The 25,905-nt window shown below is 47.7% G+C and overlaps 1 long non-coding RNA gene across 8 annotated transcripts in view; it reads left to right on the forward strand.

Annotated features, from left to right (window-relative positions):
* Positions 1-25,905, forward strand: part of LOC147081888 (uncharacterized) — an 83,740-nt gene that overhangs the window by 52,218 nt on the left and 5,617 nt on the right. For 4 of the 8 annotated variants that reach the window (XR_015076394.1, XR_015076397.1, XR_015076392.1 and 1 more), the window contains exons 2-6: positions 2,700-2,750; positions 21,623-21,881; positions 22,013-22,071; positions 24,034-24,085; positions 25,130-25,261. This is a non-coding gene — a long non-coding RNA (uncharacterized LOC147081888). The remainder of the gene's footprint in view (positions 1-2,699; positions 2,751-21,622; positions 21,882-22,012; positions 22,072-24,033; positions 24,086-25,129; positions 25,262-25,905) is intronic. The other 4 variants (XR_015076396.1, XR_015076393.1, XR_015076398.1 and 1 more) reach the window with 2 other exon arrangements.

The following is a 25,905-nucleotide window of genomic DNA, read 5'->3' on the forward strand; positions in this document are numbered from 1 at the left end:
GATAAGGCTAAATACAAATCGTCAAGCTGTTTTATTTCACAGCAAGTGAACGTACAGCACAGTAATGATGGGACTCATTTAGTTCAGTCAGTACAACATATCTTTGCGTAATAATGCAAAATAATGAACGTGCTACATATCCCCACATCAGTGGGTAATCTTGCTTGACTCAAACAAAATAACTTCTAATGACTCTCCTGCATTCTAACCTATTGAGTCTCACAAAAGCTTGTCCTTGCAGTCTTCTGTTTGTTTAAAAACTTGACTGTCAGCCCTGTCCCCATTATTATCTCCCTCTGTTCACAACCAGAGGGAAGGACCTATGCCAGACAACCCCTGCCAAACATCTGGAACCAGGGACCTCCCAACACAATTGGTGGGAGGTTTTTTATCGATGACTGAGACAGGCTAAAGAAATGCTTATAGCCTATGGGGAAATAATTTTGATGCCTAGCTTATTAGCATTTTAAACACCTTGGCCTAGAAATTCACTATGGCCCCGCCAGCTGGCTAACGGCCAAAAGTTAGCGCTGGGCGCGGAGCCATGTGCGACCGTCCGATATTCGCTTTTTGCGCCCCAAGTCTGAACCGGCCGCTATTCCAGGGTGTACCCGCCCCCGCTTGGGGCGCAGAAACTGAATTTCAGCGCTCTAAGTGCCGCTGCGCCACCCGATGCGGTGCGGCAGGCTGCGGTACTGCAGGCCTCCTCCTTCTCTTAAGGTGGAGGTGCCTGCAACGGGGAGATCGCCGCTGGATTGTGCCGGCAAATGAGCCCGGCACCACGGAGAAGTGCCGGGCTCGTGGAAAGCAGCCGGCAATGCCGCGGGAGGGGTGGTGGAGGAGGCCGGGGAAGGAGGTGCGGGCAGGCGGCCGCCGAAAAAGCGGCCGGCCGCACCTCCACCTTTATGCGCCCCACTAAGGCTGCAGTAAGGCCCTGGTCTCCGGATGTTAGTAGCGGCTGCCACGGAGGAGGCGGCGGCAACTGAATATGGGCGTCGGGCCGGCATCGGGGCGGAAACGGGGCACTGCGCACACCGATGACGTCATCGGTGCCGGCGCAGCGCTACCGGCTACCGCCACCATTACCGCCGAGCTCAATATCAGCGCAACCTCCTATACTGGCGCAGAAACCCTCTTTAGGCGGTAACTGGGTGCAAAGCTTGCAGCGCCTTACTGAATTTCTAGGCCCTTTTGTCTCGGTATATTTATTAAGCTTGTGTGAACAGACTTTGCTTTTTAAAAAAAACCTCAATGTTTAAATGTAACTTGTTTCCAAATCTTTTCAGTGGAATAATGCTCAAAAAACACTCCCAAAATGTGGCAGACACCAATGAAAATATTTTCACCTACATTCTACCTCTGGATATCAATTTAAACATTGCCTCAACATGAACTACTCTAGCTGTAATTACTATGAGGGTGCAATCGGTCTTGGGCAGTAGCACAAGACGGGTGCTAGTGAATCGGCAGCCTGTTCTCCACCCAGCCTGAAAATCTTTCAAAATTGGAAAAGAAAGTCAGGCAGGGTGTAAAGCGGGCGGCCAATTCTCTAGTGCCTGTTTTGCGCTACTGCTGAAGACCAATTTCGCCTCCATAGTGGGAGAAAACCTTAAATATGTGGTGATTTTCATATCCAGTTATTTTTTCCATCATTTTTGTAAGAGGACTCCCCTGTGGAGCCCTGTATGTTACTTGACTCCTCGGTCGAACACTGGCACGATTGCCCGTTCGAAATCATTTATCTTTATGATGCCCATGAGTCACAAGAGATTAAAAATTAAATCAACTCCTTGACAAGTTACTGAGATATTATAAATACCCTGTATATAGTGGAGCATTCACTGTGGTAGCTCTGAAGACTAAGTAGAATATGAAAGTAGTCCTAGTCCCAAAGCCTGAATAAATTACCCTTTATTGCAAAAATGTATTCAATAGTTTTCAACTACACAAAAGTGGTATAAATATAAACATTAAAAAATAGAAATTAATGTCAAAAACAACTCCCATAGAACTATAGAAGTTCACAACACAGTTTGAGGTCATTCAGCCTATCGTGTCTATGGCTCTTTGCTAGAGTAATCCAAACTGATCACACTGCCCTGCTTTCTCCTCTCTGCTTCAAATATTTATCCCATTTTCCCTTAATAGATGCAATGGTTTCTGCCTCAATCACTCCCTGTGACTCGCAATTAGAGGGAATAGATTTTCCCGGTTAACCCTGTCAAGTCGTTTCACCATTTTAGAAACTGGTGTCACATCTGCCCTTGGCCTTCTCTGCTCCCGCGGAAATAATCCGAGTAACTCAAGTTTCTCCCCATGACTATAGTTTCTCATTCCTAGACTTGTCCTGGTGAATCTATGCTGTAGGCTCGCGATGGAGCTAATAGTTTTTCCAATTTTCTTTTCCATTGAAGCCAATGATGTAAAACCAGCAGCCGATTCACTATGAGGTCATTTTGTTCTACGGACGGAAACCAATTTCATCCCCTATGTCCTTTATATAAAGGAACACCAAAAATTGCACACAGCACTCCAACTGTGGCCTAATCATTGCCTTGTGCAAGTTATTGTTGCCTCTTTACTCTTGTACTTCATGTGCCTATTTATAAAACCTGGCATCCAAGGCTGCTGCTGGCTTTAAAAGCAAATATTTGAAAATTGCATTAAGGAACTTTTCATTAGTGTTTCACCTTTTTCAGACTTTTCTGTCAAATCAAAGATTCTCCGAAAGAGAAGCTGACTTCAACGAGGTGAGTAAAATAATCAAAAATTTACAAAATATGTCTTGTAGTTTATTAAAATGTGGTAATCTGTTAAAAGGGAAGCAAGGTGTCTTCTGATGGCAACTTGGAGAGGGGAGGGGAGCCTGACAGTCCTAGTTGTTGTAAAGATAAAGGAAGCCCGTTGTGGTCTGATGGTTTGCAGAAAATTAATTGGCACTGGCTGCATAATTCATCAGAACATAGGAATAGGAGTGGGCCATTCAACCACTTGAGCCTATTCCACCATTCATTTAGATCATGGCTGATCTGTACCTCAACTCCATTTACCTGCCTTTGCTCCACATACCTTGCTATCCTTACCCAACAAAATCTATCGATCTCAGTCTTGAAAGTTTCAATTGACCCAGCAGCCACAGCCTTTTGGTAGAGATAGTTCCAGATTTTTACTACCCTTCATGTGGAGAAGTGCTTCCTGATTTCACTTCTGAATGGTCTGGCTCCAATTTTAAGATAATGCTCCCTTGTTCTGGATTCCCCCAGTAGAGGAAATAGTTTCTCTGTATCTATCTTATAGAATCATTTTACCATTTAAAACATCTAGATTAGTTCACCCCTCAATCTTCTATACTCAAGGGAATATAAGCAAAGTTTTTTTGCAACAGTTCATGAGTGCCACAGGTAAGTTATGTTGGTAGAAACATTGATGGTTAATTTTGTATGATACTCCACTCCCAGTATGCATTTTTGGTTTGCAGTAAGTCCACACTACAATAAGGTAATTACTGTGAGGTGAGGTGAGGCTCCTGGTTGGAGCCTTGCTCAATGGGAACGTGGATCAAAGAATCGTCACGAGATTCTGCAAGTCCGATTCCCTGATTGACACCCCCTTGAGCAAGGCTCCGTGCTGGGAGCAGGGCCTTGTAAAATACAGCAAGTAACATTTTCTTATTATACTTCCAATGTCTGTTAGTTCATTGCCACTTTGGAAAGCATTTATTGGTTAGGCGTGGTGTGATACATCTGCTCCTACTTGCTTCCCAGTGTTGGAGGCTGGTGTTTCCATGTGAGATGGCAGATGCAAAGGGATAATCGCCATGGCGCCGTTTTGTAACCAAATATTTTTCAGTCTAAGTATTCAAATTTTAGAGCGCATTCAGTGCATTGCCAAACCCAACATAGGGAACAAGGGCCTAGAAATTCGATTGAGCTGCGCCTAAGGGTCCAACATGATGGACAGTGTGCATGCGCTCATTCCGTGCCAGAGGTGCATCACCCGGCATATTAGATCGGGCTGCTCAGTAGGCGTCCTGGGTATGTGCCTGAAACTGGCATTAGGCCCATTTGATATGTAAATCGGGGGCCTAATGTCTGTTTGTAATTGGTTTGCAAGTGACCGTAGCTTGCGCTGTGTATGCTGCGGTCAGGTTTTTACAGGCGCACAGCAGCCAAACCAACGGAACAGACAGAAGGTATGCCACGGCCCTGCTCACTGTAATTTAAAGGCCCAGTCCATATTCTGGCACCCTCCACAGGCGCTAGTGGGACTTCCACCCTCTCCAGTCCCTGGAATTGTGTGATGAAGAAGCCCGTAAGCTCCTCACACTTGTTATAGGCGAGGGCTGGGTAGAGGAAATTAAGAAGATAGTTGAACGTCAAGAAAAGAAACTGTTAAGTCTGTGTGTTCCAGTTGTATTAAGATTAATTACTGACACAGACTACAAGAATAAAGTTCAACAGGTCTTTACTAGTTGGAGGTCAGGACTATACTAAATACAATATCACTACACAGTACTTATATACCGGTGGTCACCACCAGTATTACGTATACAGCAGCCAGAGAAAGTAGTACATCTCTTAAGGTGGACCAGGCTTAAGTTCTCTTAAGGTGGAACAGGTTACATACACCACAATCCTCCCTTTTTAGCTTAACAGTCATATCCCCATTTAACATAACATCATAACATATATACATATATAACTTCAGGTATAAACAGTTCAAAGGTTCAGTCTCTCAGGAGGCTTCTGATTCGGTTTGGATAACGCCTTTCAGTGGTCTCTGATTCTTGTTGCTGAGGTGACTCTTCTTGTTGGTTTCCTATGTATTGGACGTCATCATCAGGTACAGTCCCTGCCGAGGTAGATGCTTCAGGTTCATTAACGTCTTCCACAGTTGTCTCTGTCGCAACCATGGGTTCGACCCTTGCTCTTGATTCTACCAGTTGATCCGCATGACGCCTTATCACATTGTTACCAATATCTACTGTGTACATCAGAGGTCCTTGTCTGGCCCGAATTGTTCCGGACTGCCATTTTTCGTTTCCATAGCTCCTTGCCAACACTGGTTGTCCTACGTCGAAACTTCAAGTGGATTTGTTATTAATATGCCGGAACTGTTTGTTTTCCACTTCCCTCCGCACATTTGGTTTTAACAAGTCCAACCTGGACCGCAACCTCCTGTTATAAAACATCATGGCAGGACTTTGGTTAGTCACTGCATGAGCGGCGTTTCGATATGCCAGTAGGAAATTGTCCACCTTGTGTTGTAACGGAATCTGATCATCGTTCATGGCCTTTATTGCCTTTTTGAATGTTTGGACAAATCTCTTGGCCAACCCGTTTGTCGCCGGATGATATGGGGCAGAGGTATAATGTTTCACCCCATTCTTCTTTAAGAATTTTTGGAATTCTTCCGACACGAACTGTGGTCCGTTGTCCGAACATATCTGTTCTGGCAATCCGTTCCTTGCGAATATTGTTCTTAACACCGCAATTGTCTTTTCTGAAGTAGTGGTATTCATCTTGATCACTTCTGGCCATTTGGAATGTGCGTCCACCGCAATTAGGGACATGGAGTCCATGAATGGACCAGCAAAGTCAATATGTACGCGTTGCCATGGGGCTGAAGGCCATTCATGGGTGTAGCGGTGCGATCGGAGGTGCATTTTGCACTTTTTGGCACCCAGCGCAGCTTTTTGTCAACTCCTCTATCTGTTGGTCAATGCCCGGCCACCATACATAAGCCCTAGCAAGACTTTTCATCTTAACTCCCCCCAGATGACCTTCATGCAGTTCCTTTAGAACTCTTTCCCGTAACTTGGGAGGAATAATCACTCTTGTCCCGTACATCAAAGTACCATGGCAGACGGACAGCTGGTCTCGCCTTGCCGAGAATGCCGGTAACAGAGGATCACCATGTGTTGGCCATCCCTTCACTGTCACCTCGTAAACTCGGGACAGTGTCAGGTCGTTCCTGGTTTCTCTTTCAATACTTGCATTGGTGACTGGTAAACACTCGATGATGGTCGAATGAAATAACTCAACAGGGTCAACTTTCGCCATCTCTTCTGCTTCAGGTAGTGGCAGGCGCGACAGCCCATCAGCATTGCCATGCCACTTTGTACCTTTGAATTCTATTTGATATTGATGTGCCCCTAGGAAAAGGGACCACCTCTGGAGTCGCTGTGCTGTCATCACCGAAACACCCTTCTTAGGGTTAAAAATGGATACCAACGGCTGATGGTCTGTCAGAAGTGTGAATTTTTGGCCCTGCAGGTAATGATTAAACTTCTTCACTCCCCATACAAGGCTGAGAGCCTCCCTATCGATCTGCGCATAGTTGCGCTCAGCGGAGGTCAATGATCTGGATGCAAACGCGACTGGCCTTTCCGTGCCATTTGGCAACTTGTGTGAGAGTACTGCCCCAATACCATATGGAGAAGCATCACAAGCCAACCGAATAGGCAGTGTCGGGTTGAAGTGAGCCAACACTTCCTCTGAGGTGATCAATTCTTTGCTTTTGCGAAATGCTTTCTTGCAGTTTTCACTCCATTCCCATGGTACCCCCTTCTGTAAAAGAGCGTTCAGCGGGTGCAGTACCGTGGATAGATTCGGTAGAAACTTATGGTAATAGTTAATCAATCCCAGAAACGACCTCAACTGAGAGACATTATCCGGAGCGGGAGCCTTTACAACTGCCTCTATCTTGTCAGGAGACTTATGAAGCCCCTCCCGGTCAATGACATGACCACAGTACAAGATCCGCTTCTGAAAGAACTCACATTTCTGCCGATTAACTCTAAGTCCATACTCTTTCAGTCTGTTGAGCACCAGTTCCAAGTTTGCGAGGTGTTCTTAATCACCATCACCTGTAATCAGAATATCGTCCAGGTAACATTGTGTGCCTGGAATTCCCTGTAATACCTGCTCCATGGCCCTCTGCCAAATTGCCGGAGCCGATGCCACTCCAAAAACCAGCCTATTATACCGGTACAAACCTCTATGCGTGTTGATCGTGAGGTACTGGCGTGACTCTTCTTCAACCTCCATCTGCAAGTACGCCTGCGCCAGGTCTATCTTGGTGAAGTGTTTCCCGCCAGACAACGAAGCAAAAATATCCTCAATCCGCGGAAGCGGATACTGCACCGCGTGAAGCACCGGATTAACGGTGATCTTGAAATCTCCACAGATGCGAACCTTCCCTGGTTCTCCTGGCTTGTTGCTCGAAGGACGTTTCATAACGGGAACAATGGGCGTAGCCCACTCACTCCAATCTACCTTAGACAGTACACCTGAACGTTCTAGCGCTTCCAGTTCCGCTTCTACAGTAGGTCGTATTGCATAGGGTACCGGTCTGGCTTTGAAAAATTTTGGTTGTGCATGTTCATCAATCTTGATGTTTGCCGTAATTCCTTTCAGTGTTCCCAGTCCTTGCTGGAGCACCTCTTTAGCATCATCCAATATTTTGGACAATCGTTTAGGTTTGACATCTGTTTCCCCGGAATCTACCGTTAGTGCTTTTAAGGAGTGCCAGTCCATATTCATTTTCCTAATCCACTCCCGTCCCAGTAGTGGTGGACCTCCTTCAGGTAGCACATATAAGTCCATTACTTGGCTTTCTTCACCCTTGTGGACCACTTTTACCTCTATCTTTCCGATGGGGTACACTCTTTGCCCCGTGTATGTTTTCAATATAATCTTCGTATCCCGTAGGGGAATATGTTGGAATAACCTTTTGTAATCTTTCTTATTCATGACCGTCAATGCCGATCCAGTGTCCAATTCCATCTTTACTTGGACTCCTGCTATCTGAAGAGTGACCCAAATTGTCTGGAGATCTGCATCCTTACCAACGTTGTGTACTCTTAAGCTACCCAGTTCATTACTGCTAGCGTCTGAATCTGACTTCTGTTCGTTTGAACTGGTCTTTGTCACCTTGTGCACCTTTATGTATTTTCTTTGCGGTGACTTTTTGTTGCTGGTCTTCTTTCCTGACCGGCATACTTTAGCTATGTGGCCAAGCCTGCCACACGTTCTGCATTCTTGGTTTTTAAACCAACACTGGTTCTGATCGTGTGTTGTCTTTCCACAACGATAACATTTTACAGTACTCAAACCCAATTTATTTGTACTGAGTTCCGGTGACTGTAGCTGCATTACTGCCGTGCCTCTCGCTGCGGCTTCGTGTGCTGCTGCCATAGTGACCGCTTTCTCAAGCGTCAGCTCATTCTCCTCGAGCAGTCGCTTTTGTGTATCTTCTTTTAATAATCCACACACAAATTTATCTCTTAGCGCTTCTGTCAGTCCCGTTCCAAACTGACAGTATTTTGCTAGCTTACGCAATTCCATTAAATATTCAGCATTGCTTTCATCCTTCAGCTGCCTTCTGCTGTAAAATTTAAATCGTTCCGCTAGCATCAGCGGCGTGGGGTTTAGATGATTTTTCAGGACAGTAACAATCTCCTCGAACGTCTTATCCGTCGGTTCATCTGGTGATAAAAGGTGTTTCAATTGCCCGTATGTCTTTGCACCCATTAAGTTCAATAAAGTTAGTGCTTTCTCTGCATCTGGGATTTTATTTGCTTTACAATAATTTTGTATGCGTTCTACATACATGGCCCAATCCTCGATGTCGCTATCAAAGGTATCAATGTTCCCATGTTTAGGCATCGTTGCAATTAATTTTATCCCAAGATGGCGGCTTCCCGCTCTTGTCTTCGTCCTCCGCCTACAAAATGGCGGTTTTCCCGTGCTTGGCGGGCTTCACCCACTGGCTGCAATGGCGTTTGGCGTGCCGCTGCTGCTCCCCTTTCCCAGCGGTTAGTAACTCCCCCGACGCTGTCTCTGCTTCACCGCGGCTCCCTCGGGCATTCGCGCTTCCCCGATGTCGCGCCTCGCAGCCCTTCTTGCAGGCCGGTTATTAGCACTGGCTGCGTTCGCCTTCACCGCGGCTCTCGCGCCTTCAGTCGCCCCAGACGCTGTGCCTTTTTGGCCCGAAAGCGGCCCGGCCCTTATCACCAGCCGCGATCGATGTCCCCGCGCTGCGCCTTTCGGCCCAAATGCGGCCCAGCCCTTATCTCCGGTCGCGATCGATCTCACCGCCCTTATTCCTCCGTCTTCCTCCCCCCGTCTGTACAGCCAACGCGGCCGACTTTCTGCTCGCGTCGCTGACCGGCTTACCCACCACCGAGGTAGAAAGAAGATAGCTAACTGCCGCTGATGGAGGCTTCGAGTTCAGGATGTCTTCTGCACTCCGGGTTCTCGATGCCTGCCGCGCGACGTGTCTTCCAGCAGGGTGATGAGGGTGGATGCCTCTCTTCGACGCCCGTTCTGTGGACGAAGCCGCCGTGGATATAAACTGCCGCAGGGTAAGAATCGGACTCGTCGCCACTGTTAAGTCTGTGTGTTCCAGTTGTATTAAGATTAATTACTGACACAGACTACAAGAATAAAGTTCAACAGGTCTTTACTAGTTGGAGGTCAGGACTATACTAAATACAATATCACTACACAGTACTTATATACCGGTGGTCAGCACCGGTATTACGTATACAGCAGCCAGAGAAAGTAGTACATCTCTTAAGGTGGAACAGGCTTAAGTTCTCTTAAGGTGGAACAGGTTACATACACCACAGAAACCAGGGGTTATCTTTCCACTCCAAGATGATCCTAGAGTAGCAGAGGAGAGTGAGGCCCAGTAGAGCTTGATGTGGCCCAGTAAAATCTGATGATGCATGGTGTGCTAAACATAGAAACATAGAAACATAGAAGATAGGAGCAGGAGTAGGCCATTCGGCCCCTCGAGCCTGCTCCGCCATTCAATGAGATCATGGCTGATCATCCAAATTCAGTACCCTGTCCCTGCCTTCTCTCCATATCCCTTGATCCCTTTAGCCTTAAGAAATATATCCAACTCCTTCTTGAATATATTTAATGAATTGGCCTCAACTGCCTTCTGTGGTAGAGAGTTCCACAGGTTCACCACTCTCTGGGTGAAGAAATTCCTCCTCATCTCAGTCCAAAATGGCTTACCCCTTATCTTTAGATTATGACCCCTAGTTCTGGACTCCCCGGCCATCGGGAACATCCTTCCTGCATCTAGCCTGTCCAGGCCTGACAGAATTTTATAGGTTTCGATAAGATCCCCTCTCAATCTTCTAAACTCCAGTGAGTATAAGCCCAATCGAACCAATCTCTCCTCATACGTCATTCCTGCCATCCCAGGTATCAGCCTGGTGAATCTTCGCTGCACTCCTTCCATGGCAAGAATATCCTTCCTCAGATAAGGCGACCAAAACTGCACACAGCACTCAAGGTGCGGTCTCACCAAGGCCCTGTACAATTGCAGCAAGACATCCTTGTTCCTGCACTCGAACCCTCTCGCTACGAAGGCCAACATTCCATTTGCCTTCTTAACCGCCTGCTGCACCTGCATGCTTACCTTTGGCGACTGGTGCACAAGAACACCCAGGTCTCTTTGCACTTCCCCTTCTCCCAATCTATTGCCATTCAAATAATAAGCTGCCTTCCTGTTTTTGCCACCAAAGTGGATAACCTCACATTTATCCACATTATAGTGCATTTGCCATGTTTCTGCCCAATCACCCAACCTGTCCAAATCGTACTGGAGTTTCACGACATCCTCCTCACAGCACACCCTCCCACCCAGCTTTGTGTCATCTGCAAATCTGGAGATATTACATCCAATTCCCTTGTCCAGATCATTAATATATATCGTGAACAGCTGGGGTCCTAGGACCGATCCCCGCGGTACCCCACTAGCCACTGCCTGCCACTCGGAAAATGACCCGTTTATTCCAACTCTATGCTTTCTATCTGCCAACCAGTTCTTTATCCAAGTCAAAACCTTGCCCCCAATCCCATGTGCCTTAATTTTGCACGCTAATCTCTTATGCGGGACCTTATCGAAAGCCTTCTGAAAGTCCAAATACACCACATCCACTGGTTCTCCCTTATCTATTTTACCAGTTACATCCTCAAAAAATTCCAGTAGATTAGTCAAGCACGATTTACCTTTTGTAAATCCATGTTGACTTTGTCCGATCCTGTCACTGCTTTCCAAGTGCTCTGCTATTACATCTTTTATAATGGACTCTAGCATTTTCCCCACTACCGATGTCAGGCTTACCGGTCTATAATTCCCTGCTTTTTCTCTAGCACCTTTTTTGAATAGTGGGGTAACATTAGCTACCCTCCAATCCATGGGTACTGTTCCAGAGTCTATCGAGTTCTGGAAGATGACCAGCAATGCATCTACTATTTCCAGGGCCACTTCCTTAAGTACCCTAGGATGTAGATTATCAGGCCCTGGGGATTTATAGGCGTTCAATCCAGTCAACTTCCCCAACACCATTTCCTTACAAATACTGATTTCTTTCAGTTCCTCCCTCTCATTAGTCCCTATGTTCCCCGACATCTCTGGGAGGTTATTTGTGTCCTCCTTTGTGAAGACAGAACCAAAATATGTATTTAGTTGGTCTGCCATTTCTTTGTTCCCCATTATAAATTCCCCTGATTCTGACTGCAAGGGACCTACGCTTGACTTCACCAATCTTTTTCTCTTCACATATCTATAAAAGCTTTTACAGTCAGTTTTTATGTTCCCTGCCAGCTTACTTTCATAATCTATTTTCCCCCTCTTAATTAATCCCTTGGTCCTCCTTTGCTGAATCCTAAACTGCTCCCAATCCTCAGGTTTGCTGCTTTTTTTGGCCAATTTATATGTCCTCTCTTTGGATCTTATGTTATCCCTAATTTCCCTTGTTAGCCACGGTTGAGTCACCTTTTTTGATTTATTTTTATGCCAGACTGGGATAAACAAATTCTGTAGTTCATCCATGCAATCTTTGAATGTTTGCCATTGCCTATCCACCATCAATCCTTTGAGTGACATTACCCAATCAATCCTACCCAGCTCACGTCTCATACCATCATAGTTCCCTTTATTTAAATTCAGGACCTTAGTCTCTGAGTCAACTACTTCACTCTCCATCTTAATGAAGAATTCTATCATATTATGATTGCTCCGACCCAAGGGGCCTCGCACAACAAGATTGCTAATTAATCCTTTCTCATTGCATAATATCCAGTCTAAGATGGCCTGATCCCTAGTTGGTTCCTTGACATATTGGTCCAAGAAACCATCCCGTATACACTCCAGGAATTCCTCCTCCACAGTATTGTTACTAATTTGGTCAGCCCAATCTATATGTAGATTAAAGTCACCCATGATGACTGCTGTGCCCTTATTGCACACATCTCTAATTTCCCTTTTAATGCCATCCCCAACCTCTGCATTACTGTTTGGAGGTCTATACACCACTCCCACTAACGTTTTCTGCCCCTTGGTATTTCTCAGTTCTACCCATACAGATTCCACATCATCAGTGCCAATATCTTTCCTTACAATTGTGTTAATCCCTTCTTTAACCAGCAATGCTACCCCACCTCCTTTTCCTTTTTGCCTATCTTTCCTGAATATTGAATACCCCTGTATGTTGAGTTCCCAGCCGAGGTCACCCTGGAGCCATGTTTCCGTAATCCCAATCATATCATATATTCATCTACCTCTATTTGCGCTGCTAATTCATCCACCTTATTACGAATGCTCCTCGCATTGAGACACAAAGGGGGAGAAATTCGGTTGATAGCGCTACCGATTAACGCCTAAAGAGGCCGAGAAGTGGGGCGCAAGCCAATTTCCGGGCGGGCGCAAGGCGCCTAGCACCTCGCCCCATATTGAGCATGCATTTAGCGCTGGCGCTAAATCTTAGCGCCCGCTCATGGGCGCAGGCTGATTATGACGTCATTTGAGTGTGCAACGCCTTTTGGGTGCCCCAGACCGGAAATTCAGTGGCGCCCCCCTCCGTAGCGCCTGGCGCTAATAGTGACAGCTTACCTGGGCCTTACCAAGTCGCTCTCGGGCTGGAGGAGCGTTATTTAAAGGGGACTGGTGTGGTTTAAAAGCAGCAGCCATTTTTGGATCACAACTTCCTCGAGAGCTGCAAAGAGTTGCTGAGCTGCACACTGAGAGCCATTTGACCACTGAGCCAGTGCAGGCAGATGATCTTCAGCCTTCTGACCATCACCTTGCTGTTGGTGAGCCTTGACAACGAGGAACCTTCCTGTGGGCTGCATTGGAGGGGAACGTCCTGCTGCTGAATCATCTGGAAAGGGCACTGAGATGCAGGGAGAGGGGGGCGGGCATGGCCAGATGGAGGAGGGCCAACAGACGTCGCCACAGCAGACCTTACGCTGGCAGGGTTATCCGACAGCAGTTTTCCTACATGAACATGCCGGAGGAGCAGTGTGTTAGAAGGCTGCGATTTGAAAGGAGGTGGTGACTGAGCTGTGCCAGCTGCTTCAGCCAGATCTGCAGCCTCAGATAAGGTGCAGGACATCTCTGTCGGTGGCTGAGAAGATGGCTGCTGGCCTGAACTTCTACGCGAGCGGCTCTTCTCAGGCTGCGCATCAGAGGCTGATCAGAAGTAGCTTCTAGGCCCCTCTCACAGAATGCTTGCTGCCATTCCAAGAACAGGAATTGGCAACAGCAAGGGCCTAGAAATTCGATGCAGAAATTAGAAATGCAGACCTACAGTGCTTGGCCTTCACGTTGGGTGTGACAGAGCTCCAACCCGGTACGGCACATATTCCCAGGACCATCTAACTTTTTAATTGAGACACCTAGAGGAAAGAGACACGGCTCATAGGACAGGAAGCCAACAGTTGGTAAAAGTAAGTGAGGAAATAAATCAAGAAGTAAGGGCCAAAATTCAAGCCTACATTTCGTTGTACTGCACTTGTGCACTAACAATGACAATAAAAGTTGATTTGATTTGATTTGGGTGTTCCACTAGTCTTCCACCATAACTTGTACCAGGTCTCCGCCCTTTCTGGGAGTTTCCTATTTGCCTTGTTCGGAGTGCAACCTTGGTCCACCCCTTACAATGCAAATGATGGCAAAGGGTTGAACCAGGAGTAGAGAATCCCTATGCCGGGAGTGCTAATTACTTTTGGCTAAGTCAGGACTGATGTGCCTCAATAATTCCGAGACTCGATGTTAGCGAAATAAAACAAGGCTTTTATTAACTTAGAAGGTAACACATAGTGGAGAGAGGTATCTTCCATCCGGAGGGCTGCAGTACTGGATATGAGGCCAGACTGAGCTTGCTTACATAGGGGCCAGGTATGGGCGGAGCCCTACACACAACACATTCCAATATACAATACAATGGTGAGGAAACGGAACTGGGGGAAGGGAAATGAAACTGAAACCGACCACAGTCACAGGCAGTGATGAATGGAATATTTCATCACATTCACCCCTTCGATAGATTTAGTCTGTTCGGGGGTTTGATAGTCCTCTGCGACCGACGTGGCTGTTGCGGTGCCGCGGGTGTCGGCTGGGTGTCCCCGGTAGCCTCCTGGGTCTCTGCCGGGGGTGCCGCCAGGGTTGTTGAAGGGGTAGTTGGTGGGGGTGCCGTTGGTCGATGTTCTTCCGGGGGTGATGAAAGAGTAGTGGGTGGGTAAGAGTTGCTGCGATCGTTGTCGCTGCTATCGCCGTGGTTGTTGTCGTTACCGGCTGGGGCGACGTCTTTTATGGACACGGTGTCCTCCCTTCCGTCGGCGTGCCGGACATATGCGTATTGGGGGTTGGCGTGGAGTAGGTACACTGGCTCCACGAGAGGGTCCGTCTTGTGGCCCCTCACATGCCTTCGCACGAATACCGGACCTGGGGTGGAGAGCCATGACGGCATGGATACGCCTGAGGTGGATTTCCGGGGAAAGACAAACATTCGTTCATGAGGCGTGGCATTAGTGGCAGTACACAATAGCGACCGTATCGAATGGAGCACATCCGAGAGGACTTCCTGCCAGCGGGAGAAAGGGAGGCCCTTGGTCCTTAGAGCTAGAGTGACTGCTTTCCATACTGTCCCGTTCTCTCGCTCCACTTGGCCGTTACCCCGGGGGTTGTAGCTGGTGGTACGGCTCGTGGCGATCCCCCTGGACAGCATGTACTGGCGTAGCTCTTCACTCATGAAGGACGCCCCCCTATCCGTATGGATGTAGCTCGGCATACCGAACAGGCTGTTGAGGCATTTAATGACCGTGGCGCTGGTCATGTCTGGGCAGGGGAAGGCGAATGGGAACCGGGAGTATTCGTCCACAATGTTCAGGAAGTAAACATTGCGGTCGACGGACGGGAGGGGGCCCTTGAAATCTAAGCTGAGCCGCTCAAAGGGCCGTGTGGCTTTGATTAAGTGGGCTCTATCTGGGCGGTAGAACCGAGGCTTGCACTCAGCGCAAGTGCGGCAGTTCCTGGTCAGAGACCGAACTTCCTCAATCGAGTAGGGTAAGTTACGGGACTTTATGAAGTGGAACAGCCGCGTGACCCCTGGGTGGCAGAGGTCGTTGTGGAGGGTCTGTAGCCGATCCCCGGTGGCGCTGGCACACATCCCTCGTGAGAGGGCGTCAGGGGATTCGTTAAGGGCCCCTGGCCGGTAAATGATGTCATACTCGAAGGTGGAGAGCTCGATCCGCCACCTAAGAATCTTATCATTTTTAATCTTCCCCCTCTGTTTATTATTGAACATAAACGCTACCGACCGCTGGTCGGTAAGTAGGGTGAAGCGTTTGCCGGCTAGGTAGTGGCGCCAGTGGCGCACTGCCTCCACGATGGCTTGGGCCTCCTTTTCCACGGAGGAGTGTCTGATCTCGGGCCCTTGGAGGGTCCTCGAGAAGAAAGCTATGGGCCGCCCCGCCTGGTTGAGGGTGGCCGCCAAGGCGAAGTCAGACGCATCACTTTCCACTTGAAATGGAGTGTTCTCGTCCACTGCCTGTAGCGTGGCCCGCTCAATATCCTGCTTAATGCTTTTGAAGGCGGCGTGGGCCTCAGCAGAGAGCGGAAAAGAGGATGCTTTCAAGAGGGGGCGGGCTTTGTCGGAGTAGTTGGGGACCCATTGGGAATAATAGGAAAATAACCCCAGGCACCTTTTCAGGGCTTTGGGAGTGTTGGGCAGGGGCAGCTCCCGTAGGGGGTGCAATCGGTCGGGGTCTGGTCCGATTTCCCCATTCTCCACCACGCTGCCTAGTATGCAGAGGCGCGTGGTGTTGAAAACGCACTTGTCCTCGTTGTAGGTGAGGTTGAGTTTTTGTGCGGTTTCCAGGAACCTCTCGAGGTTCGAGTCGTGATCCTGCTGGTTGTGACCGCAGATGGTGACGTTGTCGAGGTAGGGGAAGGTTGCCTGCAAGTGGTGGTCATCGACCATGCGGTCCATCTCCCTCTGGAAGACCGAGACCCCATTCGTCACCCCAAAGGGGACTCTGAGGAATTGGTAGAGGCGTCCGTTCGCCTCGAAGGCGGTGTACGGGCGGTCCTCTGGTCTGATAGGGAGCTGGTGGTACGCTGACTTAAGGTCGATGGTGGAGAACACCCGGTATTGGGCGATTTGGTTCACCATTTCTGATATGCGGGGTAGCGGGTAGGCGTCTAGTTGGGTGTACCTGTTGATCGTTTGACTATAGTCGATCACCATCCGTTTCTTCTCGCTACCCCTTACCACTACCACTTGGGCGCGCCACGGGCTGTTGCTGCGTTCAATAATGCGCTCTTTCAGGAGCCTGTCTACCTCGGTCGCGATAAACCGCCTGTCCTCCCAGCTGTACCTCCTGCTTTTGGTCGCTATTGGCCGGCAGTTAGGGGTAAGGTTCGCGAATAGCGAAGGCGGCTTTACCTTCAGGGTAGCCAGACCGCACACTGTGAGGGGCGGCTGGGACCCACCGTACTTGAGCGTGATGCTTTGGTGGTTGCACTGGAAATCCAGGCCCAAGATCACGCTCGCACATAGATTCTTCATGATTAATACTTTAAAATTATCATATACAGTTCCGTTAACGGACAATTGTACCGTGCAGTAACCCAGAATGGTCGATGTCTGGGTTTTGTCAGCCATAGAGATGGTACCCTGAGTAGGGACCACCTTTAGGGAGAGTTGTTGTGCCAGTTCAGGGTGGATAAAACTCTCCGTGCTTCCACTGTCAATTAAACATTTAACCCTGCACCCGTTTACCTCGATGTCCACCATTGATTTGGATAGCGGGTGCGGCCTGGTCTGGTCCACTGTGACCGATGCCACTGTAGGGCCCTGATCGAGACAAGATGGCGTCCACGCTGTCTGCTCATAAGATGGCGGACCCCACGAGGTCGGGCAAGATGGCGTCCAAGATGGCCGCTCCCACGGCGCGCACGCGGCGGGTTTTCCGGCGGTTGGTTTTCCGGCGGGGTTCCCTCTGCACACCTTCCCGAAGTGCCCCTTCTTACCGCACTTAAAGCAGGTGGTGCCTTTCGCCGGGCACAGGTTTCTGGTGTGCTTTGGCTGCCCGCAGAAGTAGCAGTTGGGTCCCCGACGCGTCGCGGCTGTCGTAGGGCTTCTGGGGGGAGAGCAGGGCCCCGACGGTGTCGGGCTGCCGGGTGGGGAAGATGCCTTCCAAGATGGCGGCGCCCTTGGTGCACACGTGGCGGCGTGGACGGCGCGGGCTGAAGAGTAGGCGTCCGAGTTTCTCTGGGCCACATCCAGGGATTGCGCGGTGTCCGCAGCCTGTTTCAGGTCCAATCCCGTTTTTTCCAGCAGTCTTTGCCGGATGTAAGTGGAGCTGAGGCCTGTGATAAGGGCATCGCGAACAAGCTCGTCAGTGTACACTGCGGCTTTTACATCTCGGCACTTGCAGTCTTTGCCAAGCATTTTCAGGGTGCCTAGGAACTCCTCCACCGATTCCCCAGGTCGCTGTGCGCGAGTAGCGAGCAGATGCCTAGCATACACCTCATTCGTAGGCTGCTGGTAATGCGCCTTTAAGATGTCGCAGGCGGCCAGGTACGTGTCGGCGTCTTGGATGAGGGGGTAAACCCGGTGGTTTACCCAATTCCGCAGAATTCCGAGTTTCATACTCGCAGCGTCCGTAGCGTCTTTGACGGCTGCGGAATTGTCCAGGAAGAATTCCATACACATAAACCAGTGTCCGAAGCGTGCTGATGCGTCCGGAGCATGCTGATCCAAATCCAAACGTTCGGGTTTCAGGAGTTGATCCATTGTGTTGAAAAATAAGTTAATAAAATTGTTGTGCCTCAATAATTCCGAGACTCGATGTTAGCGAAACAAAACAAGGCTTTTATTAACTTAGAAGGTAACACGTAGTGGAGAGAGGTATCTTCCATCCGGAGGGCTGCAGTACTGGATATGAGGCCAGACTGAGCTTGCTTACATAGGGGCCAGGTATGGGCGGAGCCCTACACACAACACATTCCAATATACAATACAATGGTGAGGAAACGGAACTGGGGGAAGGGAAATGAAACTGAAACCGACCACAGTCGCAGGCAGTGATGAATGGAATATTTCATCACAAGGACCCAATGTATCAGTGGAGGATGGGATGTCTAGTGAGGTGATGAGTGCGTGCATCCATGTGGGTACATATGCCCGGACCCGCAAAGATATCCAAAATTTAAAACAATTCATCAAGATTGGCATCCTTGCTCAAGAGGTCAAGAAGAACCTGGCCGGGGTAGGTGGGGCCTAGTGAAGGCTGGCCATTGAAGATTCTGGCTATAGTGGGTAGCAGGTGACAGAGATATGCTTATAGTAGCGCTTGCACCTGCCTGCTTCATGCCAATTAGGTGCCCACCCACTGGCCCTGCAAATTCCAATGAGGTCAGTGCTGGGAGGCATCAGCGAGTGTGATCTTGGTGTAACCACTGGGATTGTGTCCCAAAGAATTCAGCTCCTTTGTCCATGTTTGGACCAAGGCTGTAATGAGGTCAGGAGCCGAGTGGTCTTGGCGGAACCCAAACTGGGCATCAGTGAGCAGGTTATTGGTGAGTAAGTGCCACTTGATAGCACTGTCGATGACACCTTTCATCACTTTGCTGATGATTGAGAGTAGACTGATGGGGCAGTAATTGGCCGGGTTGGATTTGTCCTGCTTTTTGTGGACAGGACATACCTGGGCAGTTTCCCACATTGTCAGATAGATGCCAGTGTTGTAGCTGTACTGGAACAGCTTGGTTAGAGGAGCGGCTAGTTCTGGAGCACAAGTCTTCAGCATGACAGCCGGTATGTTGTCAGGGCCCATAGCCTTTGCTGTATCCAGTGTGCTCAGCCATTTCTTGATATCATGTGGAGTGAATCGAATTGGCTGAAGAATGGCTTCTGTGGAGGTGGGGACCTCAGGAGTAGGCCGATATGGATCATCCACTCGGCACTTCTGGCTGAAGATGGTTGTAAACGCTTCAGCCTTGTCTTTTGCACTCACGTGCTGGGCTCCGCCATCATTGAGGATGGGGATATTCATGGAGCCTCCTCCTCCTGTTAGTTGTTTAATGGTCCACCACCATTCACGACTGGATGTGGAAGGACTGCAGAGCTTTGATCTGATCCGTTGATTGTGGGATCGCTTAGCCCTGTCTATAGCATGCTGCTTCCACTTATTAGCATGCATGTAGTCCTGTGTTGCAGCTTCCCCAGGTTGGCACCTCATTTTTAGATACACCTGGTGCTGCTCCTGGCGTGCTCTTCTATACTCCTTATTGAACCAGGGTTGGTCCCCTGGCTTGATGGTAATGGTAGAGTGAGTTATATGCCGGGCCATGAGGTTACAGATTGTGGTGGAATACAATTCTGTTGCTGCTGATGGCCCACAGTGCCTCATGGATGCCCAGTTTTGAGCTGCTAGATCTGTTCTGAATCTATCCTATTTAGCACGGTGGTAGTGCCACACAACACGATGGAGGGTGTCCTCAGTGTGAAAATAGGACTTCGTCTCCACAATGACTGTGCGGTGGTCACTGCTACCAATACTGTCATGGACAGATGCATCTGCGACAGGAAGATTGGTGAGGACGAGGTCAAGTAGGTTTTTCCCTTGTGTTGGCTCTCACCACCTGTCACAGGTCCAGACCGGCAGTTACGTCCTTCAGGACTCAGCCAGTAGTGGTGCTACCGAGCCACTTTTGGTGATGGACATTGAAGTCCCCCACCCAGAGTACATTCTGTGCCCTTGCTACTCTCAGTGCTTCTTCCAAGTGGTGTTCAACATGGAGGAGTACTGATTCATCAGCTGAGGGAGGGCGGTAGGTGGTAATCAGCAGGAGGTTTCCTTGCCCATGCTTGACCTGAAGCTATGAGACTTCATGGGGTCCGGAGTCAATGTTGAGGATGCCCAGGGCCACTCCTTCCCGACTGTATACCACCACCCCTGGTGGGACAGGGCATACCCAGGGATGGTGATGGAGGAGTTTGGGACTTTGGCTGAAAGGTATGATTCTGTGAGTACAGGTAGACTACCCTTTATCCGAACTTCCGAAAACCGAAACCCTCTAAAAACCGAAGGTTTTTTCGTTCAGCGTAAGTCCAGCGTAAGTCGTGCGCACGACCCCCCGCGGACCCCCGCCGACTTACGCTGAGCGTCAGCGTAAGTCGTGCACACGACCCCCCGCGGACCCCTGCCGGCCCCGACCCCCGCCGACCCCAACCGTAAGTCGGCGGGGGTCGGGGTCCGCGGGGGGGTCGGCGGGGGTCGGGGCTGGCGGGGGTCCGCGGGGGGTGTCGTGCGCACGACCCCCCGCCGACCCCCCCGCGGACCCCCGCCGACCCACCTTCCGAAATCCGAAATTCTCCGAAAACCGAAACACGGCTGGTCCCGAGGATTTCGGATAAAGGATAGTCTACCTGTATGACTATGTCAGGCTGTTGCTTGACTCGTCTGTGTGACAGCTCTCCCAATTTTGGCACAAGTCCCCAGATGTTGGTGAGGAGGACTTTGCAGGGTGTACCGTTGCCAAGGTCGATGCCGGGTGGTCCGTCCGGTTTCATTTTTATTATTGTGTTTCATAGCGGTTTGTTACAACTGAGTCGCTTGCTAGGCCATTTCAGAGGGCAGTTAAGAGTCAACCACATTGCTGTGGGTCTGGAGTCACATATAGGCCAGACCAGGTAAGGACAGCAGATTTCCTTCCCTGAAGGGACATTAGTGAACCAAATGGGTTTTATGAAAATCCGATAGTTTCCTGGTTACCATTACTGATACTAGTAATTATTCCAAATTTATTTAATTAACTGAATTTAAATTCCCCAGCTGGTGGGATTTGAACTCCCATCTCTAGATCATTAGTCCCGGCCTCTGGATTACTAGCACAGTGACATTACCACTCCGCTACCGTTCCCTTGAAATGGTGTGATCTGTTTTGATTTCAACACAATGAGAATGAAGAGGATTTATACTGTTTAAAATACAATGCAAATAGAATGTTTGCCTTCCATCCATAAGGTCACAGGTTGCTGCCTGTCTTGAATCTGTCCATCCTGCTCAGTGGAGTGGGATACGTGGTGGTGAAAAAACATAAAACACAAATATTATTGAATAGATATAGCCCCTCCTTTTCTAAGCAGCACTGTTGGTTTATGCCTCTCTTCTAATTAGCCTGTTTGCAGTTTTGCTAAATGTTTTCAATTATATGTTCATGTGAACTGCAATAGAGAGGATATTTCAGATGCACCTAGCATTTAGATCCTGACATCTTTGAAGTTTCTATCTTATTTTTTTTTAAGAAACCGTCTGGTATGCTTAGTTGAAACCAGAAAACTTGAGCACACAAAACCCAGTAAGTCACAAAGGTCCTCAGGTGGACAACTGCATGGAACTAAATGAACAGCTGCACTGGCCTCACTACACCAGCTGGACTTGGATGTTACAGATACATTCGGCTGCTGTAAAAGTCACGGAATCGTTTGACTGCAAGAAATTTTATGGATGAATCTATCGCCAAGAAAATCAAATGGATAATTAAAATGAATTTGAACTGAAGAGGTATTATTCTGCTCCTGTGACACGGAGTCTACTTCACTGCATTTAATGGGGGAGGGGCAGACCCTGAAAATACCTCGAAAGCCGAATGGTGGTAGTCTATTAATCTATTTATCTTACTCCTGTTCTTTTAGAGATCTAGTAAAAGGACAGCTGAAACTAACAAAATCCCTCTTTGCTTTAGATGCTGCAGGTAAGAAAAATGGAAACTGTCCTCTTGACAAATTAAGTGAAACATGTTCTGCAATATTGGAATACGACACGTTTACACGCAAATTACTGGGTATATCGCAGATGAAATATTTCCATTTCCTAGTATGGTTTAAAAAGACATTTTTCTTTGAAGAGTAGAAAAATGGGTGTGTCTATAAAGTGCAAAATAAAAAATAGAAAGGAGAGGCAATGTCCGGCAGGAGGTCATCCAAATTCACAATTTGAACAGGTTTCTCTGCGTTTGTTGAAATCTTGATATATTGCTGATTTTTTTTGGTCTCTGAAGTAATGGGGGAATTTTTCGGGGGGGCGGGTGGGCAGCGGGCATGTTCGGTGGTGGGTCGGGTGGGAAAATATATTTTTTTGACCGGGTCTGATCCCACTCGACCCCAACCCAGGTTTAAAATTAGACTTAAAAAAAAAATCTGAAACAAGCCTTGGCTGGCAGAGTGGCCCTACTTATCCTACGGTAAGGTGCTGCAGTGATATCCTTCTCCCGCCTCTTTCTCCCCGCTGAGGGGGGCGGGGCACTCCAGTCGGGCCATAAATGGTGAGGGCGCCTGCCAAAGATAAGGGATCAGGGATGCATCCATGGGATGGGTAGAAGTTCTGCTCCACCCTTAGGGGGTTGTCCCAAGCTGATAGCGCCAGTCGTGGAGTGAGCACAGGCACAGGCCCTGGATCAAATTGCCTCGTCTGATCCAATGTCTATGATTCTATGAACTCAAGGGAATTATACATGAGGGTTCATTGGTGTTTAACCGTTCCCCAAGACGTGGATGGAGCAGATCTCAAGTTAAAGAAATCAAGCAGTTTAAATTTGTTATTTTTAATGACACCTTTATAGCTAATTTTTCATTTGCATAATAAAACACAGGCACAGGTACGTGGAAAGAGTACCAGTCAGGATTTTCTTTCTTTCTCTCATTTTTTTCTTCCTTCTTTCATACCGCTGCTTTAATCCTGGAACCCACTGAGCCTTTCAGCAGGCGTTACATGAGAGCACAGTCCTCGCGTTCTCTGATGTGATTTCCAGCCAGAGACAGTGCTGCCATTTCTTACGTGTTACTGTCTGACCCTTCCTAACTTCACCTGCAGGTCCAACCTGCTGACACTGCATGTAGCACGTCGTACCAAAATGTGTGAGAGAGGCCTGCAAATGGGAATATACAGTTAGTGCTAAGAGATTAATCAATTATAACATCATAGAATCATAGAATGATACAGCACAGAAGGAGACCATTCGGCTCATCGTGCCTGTGCCAGCTCTTTGAAAGAGCTATCCAATTAGTCCCACTCTTTCCCCGCAGTGCTGCAAGTTTTTCCTTTTCAGGTATATACCAATTCCCTTTTTAATGTTACTATTGAATTGGCTTCCAACAAGCTTTCAGGCAGTGCACCAGATCATAACAACTTGGTACATAAAAGTTCTCATCTCCCCTCTGGTTATTTTGCCAATTATCTTAAATCTGTTTCCTCTGGCTACCAACCCTCCTGCCAGTGGAAACAGTTTCTCCTTATCTACTCTGTCAAAACCTCTCATAATTTTGAATTGTGGGCACATTCAAATAGAAAACTGCAAAAATAAGGAAAACCACCCTCTTTTGCATAGCTTATCAATAAAGAATGCAATTCTGGATAACAGACCCAAATACAGGATCTGTTTCAGTTCCAAATGTCTTGAAGAGTTTGTATTTTCTCCATAAATGCTATAAATCACTATAAATGTTGACAGCATCCTGTAGTCTTACTCTCAGGTGCGTGTCCTCAGATTATGAGTACTGTAATACCACTGCTGTTAAAGGTGGAAATCAGCTTTTTACTGTAGTTTAATTCAAGCAGCACTTACACAAAATAATTAAGTTTAGTTCCAAGACGAGAAAATTTACCAGTAATGTAAACTGAATTTACAGAGATTTGTCTTCTGTTTTTTTCTCTCCAGATGATTAAAGATTGCGTCAAACAGAGACCAAAGTATCTTCCAACCTCAACAGGTAACACACAGCCTCATGTCTGAAGTGATGTTGGACAATGAAGTAGTTGAAGGGTTAGGTTAGGCTGGTAGCGCCCACACCTCCTCAATGACAAGATCACATTTATCGGGGAAGCGTGATTTAAATCCTGTGCAACCACCAATATTTTTAAAGACGGACTTTTTATTTTGTTTTGGTAAATAAATCTGTTACCTAAGCTTTGAAGAGTGGAAATTTCCCCACTTTCTGGTGACATTTCAAAATTTGAATTTTATTTTTGAGTGTTTTGCACTGCCTTGTGTATTGGTGCAGCCTGCGTTGTGCTTACATGGCATTTGAAAGATTCTGCATTAGCACAATGGTGAAAATTTGCTTCTTCAGTGCTCCGATGCAGAGTTTCACACCTCAGGAGCGCTTATTGCAGCATCATGAGCAGTACAAGCCCCAATTTTCTGATCTAGATGCCAGCACACAAAGCTCTGCACTGGGGACACTGAAGCAAAACTTTACCCCACTGGATTTCTTGCTATACTTATACAAACTGATGTAGTGGGTGTTGGGTATTTTGATATCAGGATATTTAGCTGGCAATAGAATAACACTCCCCTGAAATCACCTCAAATGAGTTTGGCTTGCATTGGCCACTGGTACAACCTGCTCTCGTTTGAGTCCACCTTTTATAAGAATGTATTTAGTTTTGTTCCGAGATTGGCAGCAGTAGAGGGTATCTTGTAGTGCCGGCAATGAGTAAATGTTCCCTCTGCTGCCCAATCCTCTGCAGCCCTGCGAATCAGCAGCAAGACTGCAGAGCTTCTCCAGATTCAACATGGAGTGTGCAGCACGCCATTGATGTGTAGTGACTGGCGGTTCTAAAGAATGATCTTGGAGGAAAACTGTGGGATATTGAGGGGTGGATGGCCTTTTCTCACTGCTTGCTTTCTTATGTTCTGTAGCTGCCTGCAAATAAACAGCATAGTCATTCCACAATAGTTATATTTAAACAATAGCTCGAAGGCATCATTATCTATTGCTCCTCAAATCCATCTTGTTCCCTGTTTTGTGAAGATCATTCTAACTGTATATGAAGCCTGCCAATTGGCTAGAGTGGAGATTGATCCAGTGGTGCAAGTAGAAATTGATGGTAAGAGGAAGCTGACATCGACACAGAAATCGACTAACTGTCCATCCTTCAATGAGGTAACTACTAAATAATCTTGCTGTAGTAATGCATAACTAATTCTGGTCCTCGCCATCTCCCTGCGACTCATCCTCCCATAAAGTGCAACGGCAGCCAATATGACAGCCAGAGACGTCCAGGTGCCCGCTGTGTCCACCTGAAACAGGTGATAGGCTCTTTAATATGCTAATCAAGGACCGAATGGTTGTTTTAAGACCCTGATGGCAAATTCAACAAGAACTGGGCAGTGCATTGTCGAAATCTCGACTCCGAGTAAGACTCTAAAACACAAGCAGTACCGTCAGATTGTTAGTTTAATTTTTACTTGCACAAGGAGAGAGCTGCCTGGACAAAGGCTAGGCCAACATCTCTCAAGGACATCAGCGAATGCAGCATATTTATACACTCAAACAAGCAAGCGTTCCATAAATCACGTGTAATGGTATTGTATCATTTTAGTTTGCACAAGGACAATCAAAAGGTCAGCAGGACAGAAATATCTCCAGACAAGGTTAGTTAATCATATATTCTGTCAGGAGGTTCTGTCTGAATCTTGTTACCAAGATGATTTACTTACTCATGTCTGATCATCTTGTTACCAAGATGATTGGCTTACTCAATAGTTTTGCTTCTTTGTCTAGCGACAATCATTCATAGTTTATCT

The sequence above is a fragment of the Somniosus microcephalus genome, unplaced genomic scaffold (assembly GCF_052327205.1).
Source record: "Somniosus microcephalus isolate GS21.2 unplaced genomic scaffold, FLI_Smic_1.0 scaffold311, whole genome shotgun sequence".
Classification (NCBI taxonomy): Eukaryota; Metazoa; Chordata; class Chondrichthyes; order Squaliformes; family Somniosidae; genus Somniosus; species Somniosus microcephalus.